This window comes from Argiope bruennichi, chromosome X1 (assembly GCF_947563725.1).
Source record: "Argiope bruennichi chromosome X1, qqArgBrue1.1, whole genome shotgun sequence".
In the NCBI taxonomy this organism is placed as follows: Eukaryota; Metazoa; Arthropoda; class Arachnida; order Araneae; family Araneidae; genus Argiope; species Argiope bruennichi.
In genome coordinates, this window is record NC_079162.1 from 40,160,586 (window position 1) to 40,186,884 (window position 26,299).

The window sequence follows — 26,299 nt, forward strand, 5'->3', positions numbered from 1 at the left end:
TTTTATAGCGGTGACATGAAAAAAAGCTGACTATTCATTTTACGATCTTTTACGTCTGTATAAGCAATAATTAAAACGAAAAATGAGTTGACACTAAGGTGAGAAGTGATAAAATTTCTTTTTCATTAACAAGAAGTTTGTTAAATGATAATCTGAAACACCAAAATGAACATCTGGAAATCGAGCCGAGCCCTAATTAAATAAGAAAAATAACGTTAAAACTCCCGTGATTTTTGAGATTAGACTTTTATAACTAATTTTATGAGAATTTTTAGATTATGGTGGAATTGAACTAAAATGAATTGAAAACAAGGCAATGGAAGCTCTATTTTCAAACTCCAATGAAATATTATGCTAGATAAATTACAAATATTATGTTTCCTCAAATTTTTGCTCCCCTTTCTCTCCTCCAAAAATGATTTATAATAATTTAGAATTTCGTGAAGCAAATCGGGAAGATAAAGTGGCCAGAAATTCCGGATCCGAAGAGAAAGTTCAGATTTTTCTCTCTTTATAACATATTTCATTAACTTTTATATTATTGCTTTATGACAATGTCGATTTCAATAATATATGGTTAATTAATATAATATTTAATTATTAATTAATATATTAATTTAAATTTTTACTTATACGCAACTAATTCATATCATTATCAAAGATTTTTGAAAAATAGATTCCGAAGAATTCTCTTTAATTTTAACGCTATATAAAATGTGGCGATTCTATTTTAGGGAATAGATGGCGGTTATGTTACGTAAATAATTGAAATATTGTATATTATTGATTTCAATTTCGTTAAGGTTCGTTTTCATTTTATCAATCACAAAATGACCAGACTTCCTGAATTAACCAAGATATACCTGTTTTTAACTATATGTATGGTAGTCAGAAACAACAGCAAACAGGATGTATCTATAACTCGAGTATTTATTATCATATTTCCACAAAACTGGTATCGATAAAAATGAATCTAGGGGGCATATTTGTTCAGATTAACAATCTAATTAATATCGTTAATTAATTGCATTTCGAAATATTTCCATTACAGAGGCTTTCTTCAAAAGTTCAATCCTGCGTGATTTTATCTTTATGTACTATATCAAAATTCATGAGATACGATCAATATTGTTTGTTAAAAATTGGTTAGATTTATTGTTTTTCTTCTAGCATTCAAAAGAATCCATTTTTTACTGTCACTATAGGATGCGTGGAAGCACGTATCCTGTCATTCACTGATGATGGTGTCGCTCGCAGTATAGTCAACATGAGTTATTACCAACAACAGATTAATAAAGTAAAGTCTTTCATTTCCCCCTGCATGACTTCATAAAATTCTTGGAATACTGAACCTAGCTTCCATATATGTTTGTTTTGATCGGCAACTGGAAAGAATCTTACCCAACGTTTTTTATCGAATTGTTGAAAAAATTGCACTATCTTCCCGAATACCACTGAGTTAAACAATAGCTCATCCTCTTAGTCGGAAAGAAAAGAATGTTTATAGAATGTCAAAAAGACTGAATGATATCCATTTCAAAAGCTAAAGAAAACAAGAAATGAAATATAGAAGTTCTTCTTGATTCTAAGGGACAGTTCTGTTAGATTTATTACTTTTTTTAAATGTCTTTTACATCACATTACTTAAATTTCTATTTTTCAATATAAAATAAAGTATAGTGTTTCAAATATTATACAAAAATGAATCTTAAACAGAAGCAGAAATTGATTAAATTGAATTATTCAATTTGATCTAATAAAACATTTTAGTTTTTGCTTGGAAAATTTCTTTAACTTGAAATTTATTGCCCCTAAACATATGCTGTATCTACTACTCATGCTATGTTACGTCGCAAACTTCTGATATGCTGCGTTATGAAAAAGTTTTCGTGGGGTGGACTTTTTCATTGTTTAAGCCTTTTTATCTAATCAAAAGTTTTATTTCTAAATTAAATATAATAAATCTCTAGCTACCTGGAAAGTTTACTAACTGAGTTGAATTTAAATCGAAGTTGAAGTAATAAGTAGTTTTTTAAATTGCCACCCAAAAAAGAATGAAGAGTTTGGTGTAGTTTCAAGTATGAGAGCCAGATTCAATCAATCTACACCGAGTATATGTTTAAAAAATTGAAACGCCCAGCATTCATTGAGATCTATTCAAAATAATCAGTGAGTGCACAGTAAGAGGAAAAAAAGTAAGAAGTATAACTTCACGTTAAATATATAAAATCATTTTTTAACATGTGTGATAATAATGGCCAATCAATAATGGTTAACCAATGTGTGATAATAATGGCCATGATTTAATTAATAACTTACAAAAGCGATGCTCAAAACTTCTGTGAAAAATATAAACCTTGTTAAAATTAATCCTGCACGTTATATATATCTGATTTTCGGTTATTCTATAAATTTATTAATTTATAATTTAAATCGAAGTTCCTTACTTGAAATTGATTGCAAATAAGCATCACTCCGGAGGAGAATAAAAAATATACACAAAAAAAAATACTAAGCCAAATTCTTACTTAACACAATTAACGTGTTATTACAGTAGCCAGTGTAAGGCCACCATCATCTATTTAAACACTTGTCCGGATAATACCTAGATTTACAGTGAAAAAATTTAACGCTTACAGCCAAAGACCTTTACAGAATATGAGAAGTAGGAGTCAATGTTAAGGTGCTGCAGCCGCCAAAAGTTAAAGAATCTTTCTGTACCTTTTTTTTTAAAGAGAGGCCGTAGACCATCAATCTCAACATAAACCTTGTTGGAAAATTGATGATCTGGTTGCCTCCCCACCTAGTAATTACGTGCCCGGCATAGAGAATACGTGAGGTAGAAGAAATGGCTTCATTATATAACCGAAATCGAAAAGCACCTCTAGTTTTAAGAAGAAAAACATCAACTGAGAACTTCGGGATGGTTATGTATAGAGGATAGTTACCGTGACAGCTGAGGGCGTCATGTCCCGGCATTTTTCTGGAAATTATATGGCTTCAGGTTAATTACTTTTGCTTAAACGGGAGGGTCGGTTTCACATTGTTTTAATGGATTTATCATGAATGTTTTGTAGAAAATTGAGGTGAATAAGTATGAATAAATGACATTAAATTTGTAGGTAATTTTCCCGGGAAAAATTTATGAATTTTTTTTTTCTGAAAAACGGTTTATTTGAAGCTTACCAGGAAAAAAGGTATGTAGAGAGAAATACTAAAATATCAGTCTGTATTTATGTATTAAACAAATGTTCTTGTTTAGTACAGTTAGTTTTCTTGTAGGTACAGTTAGTTTTCTTGTAGGGTGCGCCCCTATAAGGAGTGCAAAAATAAAAAATAAAAATGAAGATATGGAAGTGAAGTAAAAAATAAGAAAAAATTATAATTCCATTCGAAATAAGACCAAATAAATTTCGCTTATTCAAAAATAAATTATCACAATATTTATATTATTAATTTAATATTATACGAATGGTTTAAGTCTAAAATTTAACAAAAAGTTGCAAGGGGAGTATCATTAAAACTGAATAGAATTTGGATTTCAGTTCCTCAAAGATTAAGGACTGCAACGTTAAAACTACGAGTACGTAGATAATGTTTTATTCGATAATTCTAAAAATCTTTCTCAGAAAAAAACAGTAATTTCTATGGGAAACGCATTCTCGCCTGTTTTTTTTAAATAAAAATTATTTCTCATATAAAAATACTTTATACAATATTCATTTTGATAAAATCCCGTTAGTATTGTTATAGCGCGAGTTTATAGAATTAATTGTTTTACCACACGATAACGTTTATTTGCTTTCATAATTGCAGAATCGAAGCAAATACAACATGATCATAAAAATTGTTTCACATCATTTATTGGTTAATAAAGATGAATTTTTTTAATTATATAAGTCGTTTATAAAAGTAAACAGTCGCAACAGCTTTCCATACCAGGTTTTAATAATAAATTATTCGTTTTATTAAAGCCACTTTATGAGTTTGTTATGTTCGACGCATAAAAAAAAGGCAGATAAAATAATCACATATAAACAATTAAAACTTATTGAGAAGGAAGAATATAGAAGGTAGTAATCTTGTTTGTGAGCAGATTATTTACCAATGCGAGTTCTTAATGACTTAACAGAAAAAAAAAAAGATTCGCCTGTCTCTAAGCAGTCTTTTACTCTGTACCGACTCCAGTCTACTCTTTAGATAATTCAGTTGCAGTCCGCAAATGGCTCCATTGACTTCGTGTGAATGTTTTGAGAGGTGAACGGTGAAGCAGCGGTTAGTTTATTAGCGGAACTTTGAGGCATGGTCTATGCTTGAGGCTTGAATGATTTTGTAGATTCACAGGAGAAAAAAAATTTAATGGAGCGTGCGGTGATCTTCGCTGCATTGCACTTTGTAAAATACAAACTTGGAAAAACTCAAGTTTTCCAATTCCTTATTTATGCCCTCTCAAAGTGTGAACAAAGAAGAGTTCGCCATTTGATGATGATGGCATTTGTGGGTTCAGAAAACGACTTCCGCGGTACTACGATTTTATAAAAATTAGCGGATACAATTTTTTCCACGCAGGTTTTATAGTTGCTGTGCAGTGAGCTTGTATGCTGCATGGGTTGATCATAATTAAAGTGCCAATGGTAGGTTCAAAAATCATCTATAAGGAAAAATTACATGGCAAAAAGGTACTTGAATTCACTTTTTCTTTTGTTTACTGTCATTTGCTTCCTGTTCCCCACGCACGGAAATTTCCCCCGAAATTAAAAGTAGTTTCCTGAGAGATAATCATCTGATATTATAACCAAATTATTAAAGTGAGAATGAAGCTAAATACAACACATTAGATCATTGTTTATGTTGCATAGAATTTATATAAAATTTGCTGTAATCATTATTTAGCTGTGTGATTCAATCCTAATTATTTTATTAATTCTCCATCTTTAGTGCATATATCCATTTTATTTATATTAAGTCATTTTACAATATAAAATTATAAAATATAATATTTTATTATAATATTATTATCTTTCAAAATATAATATTATAAAGCACTTTTCTATAAAAATTTTAATTTAGACATCATATAAACTGTTCTTTGATGTGTCTTTTTATATTAGTTGCAATCTTGAAAAGGTGCAAATAACTAATGAATGGAAAAAGATTAACTGTAAAGCTACAATTAAAAATAAAGAAGAGATACATTACTCTAGATTAAGTATTCGCTTTTTTTTTAATTAAGGGAGGAAACTTTTACACATTTAACATGGCATTTATTTTTAATTCGCACCTACTGAAATATTCCGAGATGAATCACAAATCTCGGTCATTTTTTATTTACTATTTTTAAAGATAAATATTTAAAATAAAAGAATTCAAAGTATTTGGAACTTTTTTTATAATTAAAGACATTACAAATAGAATGAATGAAAATTTTGATGAGTAATACTTTGAAATTTTTTTTAACTAATTTCAATTAAAACTTGTTACATATTATATATAGTGGAGTAATATAAATATGAAAACGTTTATGTAAATTTAAATAAAGGCATAATTATTAAAGACATAATTATTTACAAATTACAAATGGAAAAAAAATAATATAAAAAGTATAGATGAATTATTAAAATAGCTTGAAAACTTCAATTGACAAATTAAAAAAAAATGCCTTAAAATATATATTTGGATTCTAAATTAAAATGGTTTGATTTATGATAAGATAAAATTAATATTAATAAGCCATTGTTATTATTAAATGATTATTTTTCAATAACCATTCATGATTTAATAATTTATAACTCTTTTATCTTCGCAATAGAATAAAACTGCAGTATGTGTTGAACTCAAATTTGTTCAAGTTTTATTCAAAATATAAAAAGAAAGTTTCATGCGAATTTATTTAATAATAAAATTAAATTTTAAAAAAAAAGTTATAGAAGGAAAAATATTAAATTCTGACAAGATTGTTTATAAATATATTTTTTGATTTCCGGCCCAAGTTAATATTAAAAGAAATAAATTCGCTACAGACAGAAGTCCACGCCCATCAAAGTTCATGATTCAGTCGAATGTTTTACTTTCACATCATTTTCATAAGTATCCCGTCCGGGATCTAAATTAAATTTCTTCCGCTTCACGCGAAGCAATCAAAAGTAGACGAAATAAAGAAACAAACCAAACATACCGTATTGGTTAGAATTGGACGACCATGCGTTTACTTTGGAGCATCATCACAATTACATGCTCACTGCATCCACCTATAATTGTGCTCTTCAAGAGACCCAGAGCAACTCACACAACAATATCTGGAGACCACAGTTAACTTGTGAGATTTGAATGAGATCGTCAACTAAGTACCTGACGTCATTACAGACAAGGAAAGGCTGAATGCTACGTGAAAAAAAATTCTTTTCCCGTAAAACTCCTTATAGATTTTAAATGATAATTGAGGAGGAAGGAAAAGTTATTATCTTCATAAACAATTGAAACGCGATTTGTTTTAAGGAATGAGCTTTGATGTGTGCACGCGAACGTTGGAGAGGTAGATATTGTCGTTTTAAAGAACGAAATACACATGAGAAAAAAAATGCCTACCGTAAACAGTAAAAAATAAAATGTTAAAAATAGAGTTGAAAGAAGAAGGAAGACCTTGAAGTCGTATTTGAGTAATAAAATGCTTATAGTTTTGCTTCCTTCAAGGTTGAAACGGAAGAGGAGCACAGTGAAAGGATTAAAAAAAAAATCGTGTTTATATTGCAGAAAAAATTATATCTTATTAAGCAAGGTTTGTCAAGGATTAGTTAAAAAAAATATTTAATAGTATTAAGATTAGAATATTATCTATTACAATATTTTATGAGATTTAAACTAAGTGTAAAAAATGATTAGGCTTTATTCAGTATCATTTAAGATATTTAACACATGGTGCGTAAAATATAATGCTTCCAATTACAGTATAGAAAATAAAAATAAAATTCCTGGTTGCCAGTTGTGAAGTATAGAAATAAATATAAATGCAAAATTTCTGGTAAGGTCAAACATCAAATTTATCAGTATCAAGTTCAAAAAGGTTACATCTAACAAAAATTTGAGACCTTTCAATTTCAAATATGCATATTAAAAACTTCTCTTGTTTCTGCTTTAGGCCAGATAAGTGCGAAATTTATAACTCATTCCTTTCTTCTAACACATATGATCTAGGTAGAACAAGAAGTATAGAATTTAGATTATTTCAAATGCGGAAAAAGTATTGATATAAATAGTTTAACCAAAAATATACATAATGCGTTTACGTATTCCTGCCATTTTTAACAAAATAATCTTAAAAGGATTTTAAAATACTGGCCTGCTATGTATGTGCCAAAGACAATGCATGATTGCTTTTTTACTTCCTCTTATACGAAGTACAGAGACATAATCAAAAAATACATTTTTTGATAATGTCTGTTTGTCTGTGACAAAGATAAATTCAAAGACGCTAAAATTGGTATATAATATGAACACCAAATCTGTCAATTTCTATCAAATTTTGAGCAAAATCTATTCAGAAGTCTGTCTATCCGATTGTTCGAATATAAGTTAACACGATAATTAAAAAACAAAGAGACATAGACGAATAAAATTCAGTATACAGATTTAACATCTATAGTGCAGACATCTATCAGACTTTGAACTGAATCCAACAAGGGGTAGAACGTCCGCCAGTCAGTATTTTCAGAAGCATATAAACGCGATAATTCAAAAATGCAATGATTTAAATAAGTTTTGATATGTGATTTTGTGACTGTAAGTATAGATCAATGTTAAATTTTGGTTTAAATTGGTGGGGAAAAAATGCGCCCAAAGCAAAAATTCACTTTTATTTGAGAACATGCGAGAAAGGTTTTGGGAGACCACTGCTTCTGGTTTAAACAAGTTTCCTGATTCAATATTTAAAGTCACACTATTTTAACATGCGCGTTTCACATGGTTCAATTTTGTTACACTGTTTTAGGATATATTTTTCAGTTTTTATATTTGATGGAGATAACAGTTTAAATGCATTAGAAAGTTCCTAAGTGTGTTGTCTTTATAAAATTCATTTTTGGTATATCTCAGCCACAACTGTTTGATATTTGAAAGCTGGAACGGGACATTTTTAAACGAACTGTCCTCTGTTGCTTCCTAATTGGTTGAGAACAATTGGAAATCTGAACTTCACTATGACACCTCACGTGCTGTTTCTCAAACGGATGTTCGATTGTATTTCACCCATGATTTTCTCAGCATTTTCTGCCGACAAATGACAGTTGGTGAGACAATAATTGCCTAAGAACACTTCCCAACTCCCATATAATAAATAAGTGCACTTGCCATAGCATGCTCGGTTGCTTTTCAATTTGAAGAAGAATTAGTGGTCTATCTTTTCGATAAACAATCTTCAACTGATATCCAGAACAAACAGTATATGGTTTCAGAGGTTAAATCGATAAGCTCAATGACAAGGGTATTGTAAATCAATGATTTCAATAGATGCGTGTGGTAAATTCTAAAGAAGGTCTGATTTCCTGCCCCTTTCCGAAGGCTCAAACCCCACAAATGTTTCTGGTTAAAGCAATTGTTTTCTAATTGCTCAAATGAAGTATGCTCTGGGAGAAGTCTGTCACACGAGGTCCATAACATCAACTTAGACTTCCTACCTTTTGTTTTTCTTCAATTGTGGATAAGAAAATAACGATTCGATTCTTGATATCTAACTTTTTAATAAAGATATTAGAAAATTATTTTGTAAGTAAAATATTACTGTTGGGAAAAGTATAAAACAGTTTTCAACCGTTAACACCCTTATAAAGATGCAAATGATTTATTCTCTTTTATGATGCTCCACCGTTTTGGAAAGTGTAAAATTAATCTCATATCATATCTTTTTAAAAATTAAAAACAAAATGAAACTAAGGAATCGAATTCTGAAATTGTATGTTTTCTAACAAATAAATTCTTAAGTATATTTTGCTTGTACTGAAAAATCCTTTAATACATAATTTACTTAAGAAGATAATAGAATTAGCTTCATGCTGCTACGATGCACTTCTTGACACTGAAATTATAGTTTAGGTAGTTGATTTTTAATTACTTGAAATTCTAGTGTTCTGCATTGCGCAACCACTAAAAAAGCCCTCTATATATTAGATGTTACAGTAAATCACTACGCAAAATTCAATTTTTATTGATTTAAAAAATGCTTCACGATCGGTCTTGAAAAGCGAAATGCTGCAATATCATAAAATGCTATTAACCATAAAATTCTATAAATTTGATTTTTTTAAACGTGAAAATTTTATTTTAAAACAAAATTTTTTAAAAATGTTTTGACTTGCCATTTATAATCTTCCATTTCCCGCCTATTTATGCTTTAAATGTCAGTAATTTCTTAATACTATTACTTTATTTTTATTAACAATTATTCTCTATCACATAATATTAAAATTATTACAGAGTGAAAAAGAATTTTTTACGAATACAAACAGATAAATTTTTGTAAATTTACTTTTTTCTGTTCTTTATGACATATTTAAAGGATATATCTAAAAAAATAGAAGCCTACATTCCGGAAACTCTGGGATTAATAGAAAAAAAAATGTTAATTTATTTTTAAAGTAACTTCAACTGTATTCAAATATTTGACCGAATTTTCTTTTTACAAGTTAGCATTTTATTTCCACCATGTACATAAAATGCTTACTTTATTAAGCACGTTTAATTATAGCAAAGAAACGTGCCAAGATGCTGGAATTTAAAATCTTCAAGAGAACCGATACGAATTCTTTTCTTTTCTCTTCTCTTTTTTTCCCCACCCATAAAATCAAATCAAGCAAAAAAGAAGAGACACATATTGCATAAAAATTAAACATGAAATGTAGGTAAAACGGATGTACATGGGTTACAAGGTCATCTATTCCTGAAGAAACGGACTTTTACGAAGCTGAACTGTAAATTAAGTTACGAAACATTTAAAGCATTGAAAATGAACACATTTAAGTGTCGCAAGCGTCGTGGTGTGACTAGATCAATTCGTGACTTACATTCAAGCACAATAAAAATAACCGTGGAAATTCGGCTCACGGATTTGAATTCCAGCATTCTTTGGTAAGGTTGACCCCTGATACGGACCATTTTTACTATGCGTGAAGATACTTTTTTTAAAATTTCATTTACGGAACTAAATATATTCACGTAAGATAAAATATTGGTGTAAAAATAGTGATGTGAATGAGATATTCATTTTTTTGATTTGTCATAAGGCTGAAAGAGGGTGATTTAGATAAGATATTTATACAAATGAGTCGTCACAAATCAAATAAATGAAGTTCAAATCAATGTATCCACGTTCAGACCACCATAGAAAGAGAGAGAGAGAGAAAACAGAAGTGGCAAGAGTACCGAAAATCGATATTGGAGATTTCGGAACATGGGGAACTGAAAAAGATTTTTCTTTTTTGAAAAACTTGTACTCTTATTTATTACTAATCTGATATTTGTTGATTATGACGAGATAGTATTATCTATAGCAGTTCTGAGCGGTCCATACTTAATAATTACTATGCATCATGACTTGTCTAAATTATTTTATGATTAAAAATGCATCATTACATAATTTGGCATGTAATGTGCTGTGTTCTCCAATACTCCACACCATGTATTTTTCCTCTTTTTATACGAAAAAAAAAGCATGTTACTTAGATTTTAGTGTTCTTTTAAAGACTATAGATTTTTTTACAATGATCTCTGAATAAGGATATTTTAATTCTAATTTGTTTTTTTAATCATTATTATTAAGTTGTTAATAATACTCAGAGAGTGAGTCAAATAAGAAGACTTTTTTTCAGAAACTGATTAGGTCACAGACATTTTTTTTAAATCTTTTTATTATTTTTGTCTATAATCTCGTTATTCTTTTAAGTTAAATATCTATTTTACTATATAAATTTGATTTTAATTTAACACAGCCTATATAAGTGAGAAATTAACGCAGTAAAAATAGCTAGCCAAATGTGTCCCATCATCATTCAAAAGAATACGTATTTACTTGCTTTAAAAATTTTAAATAAACTTTAGAAGATAAACTCTAGCTTTAAATGAGAACTTTTCGTCTTTTCTCATTTTATATAAGGTGATTTAAGATGATTGCTATCATCCCTAGTTTACAAAGCATGCATAATACGATTATCATATTTGAAACTTGCATTCTAGAACAATAATAAAGCTTCAGATTCGCAGTGAATTTTCTTCTGCCTGTCAAGACTGTCTACAGACTAAAGTTTATGTTAGCGGAATTCCAACCTGAGAATCACTCACGTGGCGCACCATACACATCTTAAAGATGTGGATTACATGTGATCAATGCGGAAATCTTCAGAAGAGGAGACATTTCAAATATTTTCTGCTTATCTTTAGAAAGATGAAGATTGAAATACACGAGGAAAATATTTCTGGAAACTATTGTTCCTTTCGGTATTCATGAAGATTGCGCAAAGTTTCATGCTAAGTGAAATCAACACGGATAATGGCGCATACAAAAACAATAAAGATTAGCAAAATTATTTCTACCATGTTGAGATATGTATTGACAAATTCAAATGCAATTATTTTGATGTTTTCGTTTTATTAAGACGATTTTATTTTATTATATGCTATTTTATGTTATTTAGTCATCAGGATATTAGACGACGAATGTATTTAGTCGCAGGTTATTTACCGAAATGATTTCAGGGCTCTTGTCAGTTATCTAATATGGGTATTTATGATTTTTCTATTTTTATAATTGAACCTGAATTAATAGTTTTGATAATCATAATTATCTAATTAATATTTTTAAAATTAACAGCTTAGTTATGTAATAATAGTAATATCTATGTAATAAATTATAATTACTTATTCAATATCTAATCATACAAAACTGAAGAAAATTGAGAACGATTTCGATTTGATGAACAAATTTAGTGAATTTGGTTACCAAAGTGTTCAAAGTATTCATACAATTAAGTTCGAAAACATTTCAAAAGTTTTAATATAAAATTATTTATATAACTATCAAATTAATATTACAATTTAAATTATTATGATATAACAAGGTTTTTAGACTTTGTATTTTTATGTATTTACATATCGGTTAAATGTTAAAAACTCCTTTTAATAAACTCGTTCATTATTAAAAACATTCTGTAAATACTGTCATAAATTAAAGAAATAATCTCAACACATCATTATTTTATGATAAAATTCAATGGATTTACATCGACGAAATTTAACGAACATACTAATAGTTGTTACACTAATAAACATATTCTTTCAGACTAAGTATAATAATGAATTGACTTCGAAAAAAAGAAATTCCTTAAAGAACTGAAATATCTCAAGAATATTTCAAGTTTAGGTATTGAATATGCAAATTTTTTATATGCTTTATTATGTACGCAAGTAAATTTTGAAGAAGATTTAAATTTGTGAAGGTAATTTTCTGTTTCAATTAAAACTATTTCCCAAAAAATTATATTTTACGAACGCGAGGATGAGAAAAAGCAGACTTGAACTCCTATCGCTATTTGGTTTATTTTTTCCTTTTATTGAACATTGAAATTAACAATTATTATAGATTAGAATAAATAAAAAAAGAGAAAGTGATGTTAATGCCATAAAACGAAAGGTCTTTGGTCCAAAAGTGATTCGTTTTAAGAATGATAATTTATATGTTTAGCACTACATTCCATTTCCATAGTTTGGTGGATTAAGTAATATTGACTGCAACCAAGGTAAAATAATCAAAACCGAAAGCGTCTTAATGCGTTAATGAACTCAAAGGAATGTCTTCAACCATTTGGAATCATAAAATGTTAACGATAGTTGTTGCCAATGAAACAGCTCAAAAAATTCCACTCATGACCACCATACAATCATAAAAAAAATTTAAGCAGAGCTACTTTTATTGACATAAAAAAATATTAATCCGGATATTTACAATGGCAGTTACTGTCTGTTTAACACTTTAAAACAAGCGAATAACTAACACATTCGGGACATGATTTACTCTACCGCTGATCCGAAAATTGCCTTCATATTCGGATTACAGCAATTCTCCTTTATTCCAAATAAAGTCGAGCCCTTATCTTGAGCTCAAGGCAAATTGAAGCAGGACTAAGACCCACAGTAAATTTATGAATTAACTAGTTTTTCCGATCGTCGGCCTTACTGGTCTTACAGCCTATTTAACGTTGTTCTAGTAAATCAAACGAATTACGAAGGATAAAAATTTGATTGGCTGTTAGCGAACATTTATGTGTTCAGGAGCATCCTGTTAGATAGATTCTAAATGAACGAAGAAGTAGTAAATGTTCGCAAAGAGAATGATTCACTGAACTTACTTTTATTGCTTTTAGAATATATTCAATGACTCGTGCCGATGTTCATTAAAGTAAACCTGGCGGGAATAATGAAACAAGTTACGAAGATTAGCAGTACAGAAACTCAAGCAAAAGGAATAAAATAACAAACTGAAACCCCCTCTTATTAGATGGCATCCATTGAACACGGAAGATGTCTGATTCTAAAAGAATGGTCCAGTCAGCACGCATTTTTCAACTACTGGTAAGGAACAATAAATTTTAATAAGATGAAGCATAAAAATTTGTATTACGTAATAGATGTCATAGTTAGTTAAAATTATTAGCTGAAGATAATGAAAGTGAATTGTTAGTTTAATCAAACCATTCGTTAATTTTGGAATGCAAATCTATAAAAGCATTGATTGAGCCTAATGAAAAATTGCATAACTTCTGACAACTAAGTAATAAAGAGTGAAAAAAATTTATAACCAGTTTGCGATATCATTTATTACTATTCGGCAGTAATTTTCAATTTTACAAAAAGATATATTTATATAAGCAGAAATACTTTATAAGAAACGAAATTATTGAGTCCTTAGTCTACTTTCGAAAATGAGATAATAAAGCATTTTTATATTTTTTTTTAGAATATAATTTACTTTTAATGCCTTTTTTAAAATATCTATTTCAAAAATTTATGAAAATTTAGTAGCCACACTTTTTTGGAGGGTTTATTTGTAGCATTCACGAAAATATAAGTATTTGGCTAAAAATAAAAACACTTAAAATTCGAAATTTATTGTAGAAAAATCAGGGTTTTTAATGGAGTAAAATCCAATGGTAATTTTGCTATTAATTTTTTTTAACTCTAAAGCTACAACAATCGTTCAAACAACCACTTTTCAATGATGTAAAAATGTGTACACGAATTTTATAAAGATTTGGTGTTAAATATGACTGCACCTTCCATAAACTGCAAAAAAAAACAAAAAAACTTTAGTTTAAAAAAATTTTTAAAAAATGTGAAGGACATATTTTATTTATCACGTTTAGTAGTTGAGAGTTAATAATTATCGATTGTTGATATCTACAGAACTTCTCAAATCTTCTCAGGATATAGCAAACCATTTTGAAATTGTTCTCTATTTTGTACTTATATTTTTATGTTTTTCAAAAAAAAATATCAAAAATATCCAAACAGAACCTTATTTCAGAAAGTTTGTGTCTTGATTCCACTGGGTAATGGAATTTTATCTCAATTCTAGAAAGAACATAGAAAAACGGCAATGCGACAGTCTTATCAAACGAACGCTGATTATTAGCGTTCTTGAAAACTCTACATTTGATAAAGAAACTATTCTAAACGGCATTCCTTGGGTTGTTTTATCGTCTACCGTAAGACCCGAAACAACAGAACCGACAGAAACATCTTTTAGGAAAAGAAAATTTATGTTATAGGAACTTCTTTGACAGTTGTAGTTCAAGTTCAACTGATATTGCTTAACAGGCAGGAATTACTTTAAGCAATAGACTGAATAGCAATTGAATACTCTTTAGCGGCATGATTGGTCCAGACATAACATTTTGCCAGCACATGGGATAAATATGTTATGTCTAGAGTTCCCAATTCTTACTTTATCAGAAGTTTGGGACTTGTTATGAAATATTAAGATAATTCCACTCCTGCTGGAATATGTTTAATTTGTTTAATGCAAGTATAGTCAAAGAATTCGCTTTGTTAAAATAATGCGTTTATTTGAAATCAATCGATTAATTTATTTGATTAGCGTCCAATGTGAAATTTCAGTTTGTATTTTGTAAATATAAGTCGCTGCCTTACAGCATGTGATCAGATATTCAATAAAAAAGTTTAATTCGAACGTAAAATGTTTTATCCCTTGGCAATTTTTCAGACAATAGAAATTACAAACGGAAAAAAAAACCCGAACGGTTTCATTTTGTCTTTGATATTTTACAATTAAAAATCATTTCGCAAATATTAAAATAAGTGATGCAGAACAAAGAGTAGTAATATAATAATGGTGTTGCATGTACGAACAACATTACCACATGCTTTTGCAAATATAATGCTTAGGATCTTTTTATCAAGTGCGGAAAAATCCCCATTAGTTTTGTTTTCAGAGTCACGAAATTGACATTAACAATCATTTCTATTTTAATTGTTATTGAGCAAAATAAATTTTAATAACTTTTCTCGAGGAGAGATTATTACTTAAACTAAAATTAACAGATTTTTTTTCCCGGGACGTTTTATATACTGTGGCGGGGAAATATCAAATCTTGATAGAAAGTCGAAAATCCCAATCAACTTTGGATGATAAAGAAATTCTGATCATTTTTACATCTGCCTTAATGTTGATGTATCCCTCCCCACATTAATAAAATCCAAAGGAATTGTATATTATATATTAGTAAAATTATCCGAAGGAAAAGGTATGAAATTGGAATAATTCGATGAAAATGGCGCTATTGAATTCTGTGCAGATAATAAAATTTGGAAGAAGAGTTCTTTAAAAGTAAATTTTTAAAATGAATTTAAATTTACCTTATTTTAAAAATTCAATTTGAACTATTCACAGAAATTTACGAAACAAGACTGTTCAGTATATTTTACACAAAATTGGAAGAACTCCGGGATGTCTAAACAAAGTCTAAAATTAGGATTGTTCGAATTTGTCAAGAATGTCTGATAGCCTTTACAGGCAAAACGAGGGCTGAAGTTTTAGCTGATCTAAAATAAGATATAAATTTATTATTGGCCCTTGTTCTTGAAATCACAGATTCTCTGAAGAAATATTTTAACCTACAAGTCAATTTTGTACTACATTTTCTAACTGTAACCTCAGTGAAAGGGGGGTAAAAAAAGGTAGCAGAAAATAATAACTTGCAAGTTCAACGATTATTTGAAATTGCTCAAAATGGGGTGTTTTGTATGTTTTGTTGAGGTATTTCTCATACATTTGAAAAAAAAACACGCACCTTCAAATATTGACGGTCAAATTACGCCACAAATACAAAACACATCCTAAACATTATATGATTACCTTCGGAAAAGTTGCGTTTTCATTTGTGTTTTTGAAACTGAGTTCTGAATGAAAGCTCCCTATGCTGTGAAAGCATTAAGCATTGCGCGTGCTAAAGAGGAATGATTCAAGGTTAATGATGCGTAGAGTTATATACTATATAAAGTTATCGTTCGGTCGACATTGTTAAGTGCGACCAACAGATGAGTGACCTGGGAGCGGCGTGACCATTGCCGGTCGAACTGGGAAGAAGGTTAAAAGACAGGAAATCTATCTCTCTTCAACATTGAAATAGACAAGCGCAGTAGCCGCAGAAATCACGCAGTTTTTGACTTTCAGCGCTGCAGGTATTTAAAGATTTTGTTTCAGTAAGAGATAAACAAAAAATAAAGAAAAGAGAAGATGGATGGTAGGCCGGCTTGCTCTGTCTTCTCGTTTTGAATTGGAATATATAAGATGGAAATATCTCGTAAATCTCCTAATTCGCTTGAAGACACATTACGTGCGTTAAAGACCTTTAGTGATTAATTTAATTAAATAAAAAAGGATTACGACGAATAGTTGAGAAACAGGTTCGCTGTTCATAATGGTCATATCTCCATAAACGCATATGCAAATGTTTTTAAAATTTGTCACCGAGATAAGGCTTTGTGTCACATTCAACAAAAAATTTAATTGAATTTATATTTACATATAATTACATCACTACCACTTTTATCTTTTTCAATTAAATTTATGCGATTTAATAATTAGTTAATCAAATTATTTAACAGATACAATTTTAATTGAAGAAGGAAAAAATGTTAATAAAATTTCATTTAAACAATTGTTTTTTAATTAAATAGTTTTTTATTTTCTTTATTCTTGATTTTATTATTATCCTTTTAATGCATATTTTACACTCATTTATATGAATATACAAAATATTTGCTAAAAAGTAAAATTTTCAATAGTGTGGGATAAATTATTTGAGGCGATTTAAAAATTTCGAATGTTTGAAGATATTTTTGATAGTAGATCTTTAACATTTAAATTAATAATCACTACTTTAATATTGTATCTCATAAAAAACGCATAAATATGATTATTCTTGGTAATTCCTTTCATAAGTCCTGTTTATCACATTGTAGTCTGGATGTTGGCAAGGATTCATTATTTATATATGCTTGTTCCCAATTAATTTAAAAACAAATATAACTAAAAAACCGATTTAACTCTAAAATTTACTAAATCTGACGAGTTTGATGTCATGAAGTAAATAGATTTCCTAATAATCATTACCATTTTGAAGATAATATTTCTATTGTTTGAGAATTTCTTCTTTTCTGCATAATTCACCTGCTTTGCCACTTATCATACCAAGGAAAAGACTATTTTACAAAAAAAAACATTTATGTAACCCAAATAAATATCCTATGGTCCTTAATACAAATATTTTGTAATTATGAAGCTTTAAATATTCCACTCCAAAATTTGCATTCAAATTTATTTTGAGAAAATGCTTAGTATTTTAGTTATGGTGAACGGAAACTGGATTAGATTGGTCATAAAAGGGAATTTTCTGACGAATATAAAAAATAATAATCATGTCTCATTAAGTATATAAAATAAATACTTATGAAATAAGCTTTTAACTAAATTTTCGATTTAAGCATATTCTAAACTGAAGTTATAACCTCAAAATAGTGACAAAAATAAAATATATTTGCTTGCATTCGTCTCAGAAAGAAAAAAAAGCATAATATTCGAACAGTTAATAGAATTTAGGAATTACAATAAAATTATGAAAAGGAAATTTAAAATATCGATTTTTAGTTTTCTTCACCTTTTCGTCCTTTTACATCAAAAACTCTAACGTTAATCTTTACTTTCTTTATGTCTTTTTTTATAGAGCTGCACATCTGCACGATGTTTTGCGTACATTTATAATCTTTACTCTCAAGTTCATGGTGAATTCCAAAAACAATCATCAATCAAATATAAAATATCTCTAAAGCCTATCTCTTTTATTATTTACTTTCAAACACTTATTGAAGTATAATCCAACTCACTGAAATAACATATATTAAATATGCCAAAAATTTACATTGTTTTAATAGATTATAATTTCAGTTATGCGTTTAGTGCGATAAAAATGTTAGAAAAATTTGAAGTAAGCACCATTTGATTCTACATGTTCTTAAGGCAATGGGTTAAAAATAAATGATTTTATTTTAATAACGAATAAATAGTTCAATTTTTTAAAGCTAAACTAATGTTGTACAGGGTGTATAATTATAATCATATAGAGTAACATTACATTTGAACAAAAAAAAAATCTAAAATTCTCGAAGCAATTTTTAACAGTAATAAAGTGAGCAAGTCGTTTGAGATTAACTGAAGCAATAAGAAAAGAGGATGACAACTTTAAATGGATCCAAATTAATTAATGAAACTGGCCTTATAATAGGAAATACGCACAAGCGCAGAATATTATGAAGAAGAAAAGCATAAAATAGAGAATTTTTCTGAAAAAAATTATCAACTTCACATTTGGCACTAGGGACGTTGCAGCTAGTCTCAAATTATTACATATTGTCACTTTAATAATGTCAGTAGTTATGGTAACTTGTTTTCTAATTATCCACTGCTGATCACCGCTTCAGAGTTTCTGATATTTTAGCGAACATCAGTTATTGGTGCACATAGAGATATATTTTATACTAAACTGAACCGGCAACGCTCTGCACTTCTGCAATTGACTTATTTTTCATTTCTGTCAAACATTTCGAGATAAAATCATTAATTTTGAATATCACCTCTAGGAACGATCCATCTCAAATGATAGCTCATGGCATTTCTATTATAGATAGCGTTACTTCTAGAATTTTAACTTTTTTCATACTGAAGAAGTTTCGCTCTCTGATATAATGACTTAGAATATCTTATAGAGAATATAAATTTTTCTTACTTGAAATATTTTTTACTTTAATGGTACATATATATTCTTAAAGACATTATTTATTCTTTTTTTTGGCGAAAATATATTCAGTCCTTCAATTACAATCCAAACCGGCCACTCCCGCAGTGCCTCTTTTGTCTGCTCTGACACGCTACAATTTAAAAATTAGAACCTCTTTTTTCAGCTGTAAGAGTTCATCTATCATAGCTGTGACTAGCCTAATCCTCATCAAGAAAAGCATAAAGCCATCAAAATTGCATCATGAGTAAGTGAACCGTCCATTATTTAATTAACCGCTTCCGATCCTGTCATCTCCTTTTCAATATTCCAACCCTTTCAATTCGAAATCGCTTGAGGTATAGATTGAAACACCTGTTTCGTAGACCGGATGATCATTACAAAGAGGGAAACATGAATCGGAGTGAAGTACCACGTGAATCTACTAATAAAATCGCGAAACTAAAGTCTACGCACGAGCGCTCAAAACGATATGACGGGTCACGGTGGAAACCAGGAAATTTACCTACGTTTTTTGAACTAATTACCTGCGGCAATTTGATTATTCAGCAAATGGCATCATGGTAACTTCTTCGTATCGGACTGAGATACTTTTTTTATAGCTCTGAAGTATAACGTTTCGATTATACTTCATTCATTTTTTATTTGTTGGAAGGGGGGAACATATTACAATAATCTTCATAATTTGAATGGTCGGTTGGGTTGGTGACATACATATAGAAATGTTTTATGCATCAAGGCGCCAATTATATAAATTGAGCAAAAGATTGGATTTATATTGTAGCTTTATTTCTTGGTAGACGCATTACTTTATCGATGGATTATGTTTATTGTTTTTAGTGGTACAAAGTAATTACCAAACGAATAAGATTTTACAGAATGATCATATACCCCATGAATATATAAGATCGCAATTAAGTAAGTAAGACATATTAAGCTTAACTTTTGTAAGCACTTATTATGAATTTTTTATTCCACCCCCCTTAAACTCTAGAACAAATTTTTTGCAACATGAATTGCAACATCCACCGTGGAGATCAGGGAATTTACCAATGCATTTTGAACTAATCATCTACGAAAGTCTGATTATTCGACAAGTGATATCCCGATAGTTTTTTCATCATGAAAATGGGATACTTTTCATTCCTTTGAGCATTAGATTTTCTGTTATGTTTCATTCATTTTTTTATGTGTTAGAACGAAAGAAATATTTCATTAATCGTGATAATTTGAATGGTTGGTTGGGTTAGTGGTACATAAGAATTTCAAATTACTGCACATCAGGTTGCTAATTATATAAACTAGTTATATGTCAGACAGTTATACGAATGTACAAAATAGCATGAAGATACTCGGTAGAAAATTTGCCAGTGTTGTTTTGAACTAATTGTTTCAAGAAACGGTATCTCAGTAACTTAATTACCGCAGTGGAATATTTTTTTCATAACTGTGAACTGTAGCGTTTGTTTTATTTTTTATCTTTGAAAGAGAAAAACACTAAAATAATGTTGACTATTTGAATGGTCGGTTGATGACATATACGTAGATATGTCAAGGCATTGTACATCAAAATGCTAAATATATAAATTGTTCTCTAATAGAAACGTTTCTTCCCAAAGTAAATGTCGGAAATACATCATCCCATTTAATTAATATTTTTTTGTTTTCGCCATTGTTAGGCAGCGTATTCATCACTTTCAGTAAATAAGGAATGTTTCAAGAGAATCCTCTAGCGGAGAAAAATGCAGTAAAATTAGACACGACATCAATTACAATTTGAGAATCTATTTTGTTGAACAATGGGAAATTGCGTAGAGTGGTTGAAGTCATTTTATGAAGGTTTTCTAACTTAACAATACTTTCTGAAACTTCAGAAAACCGTTTCCATTTATAATTCGAATATTATTTTTGAACGATATTTTTTAGCTGTTATTGCAGTCCCTAATAAAGGAATAATATGAATTATTTTTGAAAGGAAATTTTCGATTCATGTACAAGTTTTTTTAATTAGAAATTTTGGAGAATAGTGCATTTTTTAATATTCATTTTTTTCCTCACAAAATACTGACAAATTTTTCAACTGATTTTAAAATAAATCTAAAATAATCTATTTAAATTGAATTCACCACCATAATCATCATCATTATTATTTGCCGAGCAAAATAGGAAATCATCTCAAATCTTTATTTTCGAATTTATTGTTGCATTTATTGTAGTATATTATAATTGTTTCGAAGTTGCGGCAAAGGATATTTGCATAGTTGTAGAAGCCTCTATATATTCATTAAATATGGCAGTTCAAAGTCGTTTCGGATTACACTTCGTAAAATAATTTTTAATTCAATCAATATTTTCAAAATAATAAATAAAGACTTATTAGATTCATTGCTAAGCGTTTATAAATTTAAAAAAATCAATCACCCAAAAAATAAATCTTCATGATAAAAGATAAGTCCTAAACATATTCTCGTCAATCATTTTTAACGTAAGTCAACTGTTTTAGATTTATTACACGTTCTATGAAATATTACTATAAGTGTCATTATACCATTAATAATATATCATCATCGTTCTTAGTATAATTGATAATTCTTGATAATTGACAGGCAACTACTTAACCTACACGAACGCGCATAATAAGACATAAATTACAAACCTCGTTTCATTTATAGCTATTTAATTTTTTATATATAGTTATTATTTTAATAATTATTATATATAATTATTAATAAGCATAATTTTAATAATTAATGAAACAATTACCAATTTTCGAAATCTTTTAACCTGACTGAAGTTAGATTTTAAATTAAAATATTCGCTTTCATCGATTTGCATATAATGGAGCTCCCGAATAAGCAGGCAGTTATGAATATCAGTTTTACATATATATTAATAGTATATTATAATAAAGCTATTGATATTAATAAGAACAAATAGGAATTATACTTATTATAACTTTAATTATTTAACATAAACTTAATTATATATTTAGAAATCGGCTAAATTTTTGAGAACGTTTTATTTCAATTTTTTTTTCATGCATTAATTTTTTGATGTTCAGAAAAGATTTTTAACTTCGGATGAATCAAGTGGGCAGCAGAATTTTAATAAACTGAAGAAAGCTTTTTGGCATTTTAAAAATTTGTGTATCTGATAGGAATTGAATAATAGAATCACGTTGTTGTTATATACAAAATAAAGATCGAAATAGAAACACGTATAAACTGTATGAGCATGCTTGTCTTAAGGAAGTTACTAGTGAAAAGAGGAATAGTAACCATTTGCTGTTATAAGAAAACTCTGGATGGAAATGCAGCATTGTGATTAATTGGAGTAATAGAATATAGAAAAAATTCTGAAAACTATTTCTGATAAATTTCTGAATTTTGAACTGCTACATTATATTCCCTGGCTCTGACGAAGGATATCATACGAGTCTATTTTGAAAAGTTTGGGAGACTTTAACATAGTTGTTAACAACCTTGTTATTTCTTCTTCTTTTCGTTTTTTTCTCCCCTTACAACTTGTACTTATGCTTGAAATCAAAGTTCAGCTTCCAACAAGTCAGATAGTAAGTCTTATGTGATAAGAAAAAAGGAAATCGAATCTAGCATTAAAAGAATCAGCATTTAAAAAAATGATTCATCATATTCAAAGTATTCTCATATTTATCATATTCTCACGATTCAAATTAGTGGGTTCTTTTAGAAAAAAATATTTTGGATATCACGAATAATGCAGTTGAATAACATGACCAATACATTCTTGCAAAATAAAGATGAGGTATAATTGTCCCAGGAATAAGCAACTAAAAATAAAAATTGCAGACGTTTTGCATATCTAACGAATGAATTCGTTTTTCTTGAAGAGTATTTCTCTTTTGCTCATTAGTATGCAATAGATTTTCTTTCCTGCGATCTTCTTATAAACAGAATCTGTTTATTGCTTATTTAATTGCTCACTTATAATAATTAATCACACTTTGCATGACAAGCATAATCATATTGATCCATAAGACTATCAAAACAGTAGCAAATTGAAATTTTAATTCGCCTGAGCTTTAAGGTTGCGAAGTAGGGGGTCCTTATATTGGCAGTTTCACTGGCATCTGATTCTTTAATATCATAATTTATCAAAGTCTTATTTGCCTTTTATCCCACCGTGTTATTGGTGGGATTTCCAGTTGGGAGGCTTATATTTTTTTATATATTTATATCCATGGTTTCTTGTTACTTTATTCAAACTGTATTGTTTTGGAGCAGAAGCTCAATTATAGTTTTGTGTATGCATATGTAGAAGATGAAGGTTTCTAAATGAAATAATCAAGAATTCTAGGTTGTTTCTATTTCCATTTTTTAATCTTTTCAGTAAAGAATTGTCAATGTTTCCACATTTCCATTGAATTTAATTTTTCACCCATGCCTATTATCGGTTGAAGGGGGAAAATACGAGTTTGGTCGACTATAAGAGCACAGAGAAAAAGGGAGAAAAACCACTCAAAATTTCCTGGAAGAAACCTAGATGGAATGCATTAGTATGTCTAATCTGCTGAATCAATATCTTTCAGTAGAGGAGCTGATAATTATTTCGGAAACAACAGAAAGCTCTGAGATAAACAAGACAAGTAAGAAAAACAAGGAGGATTTCTTTAAGCATTGAACAGCTCTGCAGAAAGAACATTCACTACATAATAAAATACATAAGAAAGAAATCTAAATAAAATTTTTATTTTTATTCATTCTTGTAAAGTGTTCCTTTTTTCTAATTTAATAGCAATTATTGAAATAACCAAGACTATTTATAAAATGTACAAACAATATATGAAATTTAATTTCACTCCAGATTTAAATTTTTTTTTCTAATTCTACATAAATAGATATAAGGATTGTAAGGAAACAAAAAATATTTTTAGTTAGAATTAATTAAAGCATTAATGGTTAAATAATATTTACTTAATTCTTTTCATTCTAATTAAAAAAGTATAGCAAGTTAACAGTTTTTTCCGTCAATAATTAAATTATATAAAATTAAATGAAGAAAAAAGTAAAGAATCTGGTGTAATAAATATAAATTACTTCGCATTGCAGGGTAATGAATGCTTTAACATGGATGCAATGCAAATAATTTCAAAAAATAACACATATACAAACAATGAAAAATCACTGAAAACGTCCAATGGATATCTTAGTAATAAATACACTACACAATTACATAGATAGAAGAGTTACGAACTTAGATAACAGTCATTTCAAGGCTTTTGAAGATGTGCCAGACAGTTTCTTCCCCAGGGATTAATTTTTTTTCCTTTAAGAAAGAATTTTGATTCTATTACAAAAATGAAATAAATCAGGAAGTTTATTTTCCCTTAGAATGCAAGTGCTCATGTGTTATCAACGAAAAAGAGAACAGACTCGCTTTTACGTGGAAAACATTAACATTCAATGTCGTAAAGGATTGATAATGGACAATTTCCAAGAAAAAATTCAATCCTCTGTGGAAAAAACCTTTCATAAGTATGCATTTTCCAAGAAAATATTTAACATTTAAAAAAAAGGTAAAGAGCTTAACAATACAGCTCAATTGCTCAGTAAATGCCTTGTATTCATTGACAGACTATGCAAATAGCTTCCAGAACAGTAAAAAAGTTACCAAACATTTATGATCTCATCATATTTAAGTAGAACCGATCGTTATATGCATGAAAGAATCCAAGATGTTTTCAAGTAAGTGAATCAGACATGTTTCTAGTTGACGTGATTAAAAAAGAATCACCAGTATTAAGAACATCGATACTTTTCTGGTAAAATTTCTAGAATACACATCTTTCCGTTGTAAATCATAGCAAAGATGATTTCGTTTTAATTTGCTAGTTTATTTCAATGATTTTTCTTACGCTGATTATTACTATCTTGAAATCTAATGATTGTATCATAATAAAAATAATTCTATACCGAACAGCCAAAGTTTCTTAAAAACTCTGATATTAAATTTGATATTGAGTTATTGTAGTTATGATTTTGATTATTCAATTGAATGTCATGCCTCCATGTTTGGAGTTTTAGAGGAATTTCCATCTGAAAAAAGTTCAGAGGCATCTTTGTTTCTCAATTGAAGCAAATGAATAAGAATTAATGAAGAAATATTAACATATGAAAGTTGTCATATCTTCTTTCACATATTCCAAACTTTTGTTTAGATATTATAGCTTACTTCTATTCAATAATTTTTTCAGTAGTTTATATCTCTATACACGGAAGTTATATAGTGTGGAAAATTCGGACTATCCCAGGTTAGAATCTACCTGCATAAATGAATCATTTAAACTTCACTCTGTTTCCTGTAATTCTGTAGAAGATAGTGAAAAGATCGATATAATATTCGGAATAATCTGTTACTAAAATATAAAGCCCCTATGCTGTGTGGGCTGAAGTTTAAAGAACTGGCATTGTCTCAAATAGTGTATTCATCAACTGACTGCTGTTCAAATCACGAAGTCCATTCTCAAAACCGCTTGTCAAGTTCTGAAGTGGAACAATGAATCATTTTTGAGAAATGTTGAATTTAATCTTTCATAATTTTTATTTTTAGTTTGTAAAGACAATCTCACAAGGTTTAATTATCTTGGGTTTTCTCATCCAGAGTCCATCGTGGTTATTTACCTTAAGAGCAAAAAAAAAAAAAAAAAAAAACATTTAAAGAAAAAGTTTCGCCTTGTTAAATTTGAAAGATCATTTGATTACTTTAGATGTTATTTAAAGAATAAAAATGCAAATGTTTGCATAGATTCAATCTTTCGGTGCACAGTTATGTGATTTATTAAATATTTATGCCTGATGACTTATGCCACAGTTCTTCTAATTGCTTTCCTAAATTGTTGCACATCAGGCGGCTTATTGACATTAATTGCGCACAAACAAAACTATCAGCATGCGTGAGCAAGCAAATGC

The 26,299-nt window shown here is 28.9% G+C and overlaps 1 protein-coding gene across 3 annotated transcripts in view; it reads right to left on the reverse strand.

The window, feature by feature from the left end:
- The window catches only part of LOC129958708 (sortilin-related receptor-like), a 126,182-nt gene that overhangs the window by 51,052 nt on the left and 48,831 nt on the right, over window positions 1–26,299 (reverse strand). The window contains exon 1 of one of the 3 annotated variants that reach the window (XM_056071358.1): window positions 6,176–6,299. The exons of the other annotated variants lie outside the window; for them this stretch is intronic. The gene's annotated coding sequence lies outside the window, so the exon portion shown is untranslated. Of the gene's footprint in view, window positions 1–6,175; window positions 6,300–26,299 lie in introns of those variants that run through there. 3 annotated transcript variants of the gene reach the window in all.